Source organism: Enhydra lutris, unplaced genomic scaffold (genome assembly GCF_002288905.1).
Source record: "Enhydra lutris kenyoni isolate GAN:26980312 unplaced genomic scaffold, ASM228890v2 scaffoldscaffold5640, whole genome shotgun sequence".
NCBI lineage: Eukaryota > Metazoa > Chordata > Mammalia > Carnivora > Mustelidae > Enhydra > Enhydra lutris.
In genome coordinates, this window is record NW_019159724.1 from 1 (window position 1) to 1,254 (window position 1,254).

The 1,254-nt window shown below is 63.9% G+C and overlaps 1 non-coding gene across 1 annotated transcript; it reads left to right on the forward strand.

Annotated features, from left to right (window-relative positions):
• The first annotated feature begins 975 nt into the window (after positions 1 to 975).
• On the forward strand, positions 976 to 1,067 carry TRNAY-GUA. Its single transcript is given in 2 exon segments — positions 976 to 1,012; positions 1,032 to 1,067. It is a non-coding gene; the product is annotated as a tRNA-Tyr (tRNA).
• Positions 1,068 to 1,254: the final 187 nt, after the last annotated feature.

Genomic DNA, 1,254 nt, shown 5'->3' on the forward strand with positions numbered 1-1,254 from the left:
ACCGCACACTCGCTCCAGGCAAGGGCACTGGGGATGGCTTGCCGGGACTCTGGGGGACCTTGGCTGGGTGGGTGAGGTGTTCTGGAGAAGGCGAGCTCACACCAGGTGGGATCTGAAATGTCTGTGAAAGACGTGGAAACAGAGCAAACGAGTCCACCCGGGATCACACCGGGCATCTCTGCCCCTCTTGTCTTCCGTGCGCCTCCGGGAAACCCACAGAACCCTGAGCTACTTCAGCGAGCAGCCGCCCCTGCCAAAGGAATCCGGGTCGGTGCGCAGAGGAGGGGCGCCAAGGAGAGGAGCTGCGGGAGGAGGGGAGCCACACTGGCCGCGACGCCCGGGCCCCGTGGGCGTGGTCTCCCCGCCTAGCCCCAGAGCCTTTCCCATCACTTCCAGGTGGGTGTCCCCGCGCCGAAAGTGAGCCGACGTCCTGGAGGGCAGCCGAGCCGGGAGCGTGTTGGGCGGGTGCATGGGTGGGTGGGGTGGGGATGGAGCGGGCACGTCAGAACCCTGGGTTGGAGGAGGGGGCCGAGGGCCCTGAGAGAGGGCGCTCCTCCACCTGAGCCTGAGGTCCTGTGGTTCGCGGCCGCCTACCTGGGGCCCACAGGCCTGGGTTCGCCTTTCATTTCTTCTGCAAACCCTGCCCCACCCGAACTCACGCAACCCTTTCGCCAACACCCCTTTCCCCTCCCCCGTAATCCGGTTTCTGGCCCCCGGCCCCATCTCCCCCCGACCCTTCCCACTGAGGAAAGGAACTCGGAGAGGAGAAAGGAGGAAACAGGTGAGAGCCCGGGCCCGGGTGTCTTGAAAATCGCCGCCGCGGGGTGCCTGGCTGCGGTCAGGTCTCAGCGTGTGTTTGGCTCGCTTCAAAGGGAACTTCCGACCAATCCGAGGCAAAGTGCACCTGGGGGCGGGCGGGTGTCTTGCTCCCGTCATTTCCAGAAAGAGCAATGACTCAGCCTCGACATCGCGCGCCCTTCGATAGCTCAGCTGGTAGAGCGGAGGACTGTAGACTAGACACGTGTGTGGACATCCTTAGGTCGCTGGTTCGATTCCGGCTCGAAGGAGGTGCCTGATGCTTTTGCCGGTCCTCATGAAGGTCTCCACCCGCTAGTGCCAGAGGCCGAGCAACACAGGCTGAAGCCAGGAAAACACTTTCCGGGAGGAACTCCTACAGCTAGTGTGTGCAACCCCCAGGGAACACACCTGCACCGTCTCTCTGCAGTCACCAGACCCGTGCCCTGCAGCTCAAAA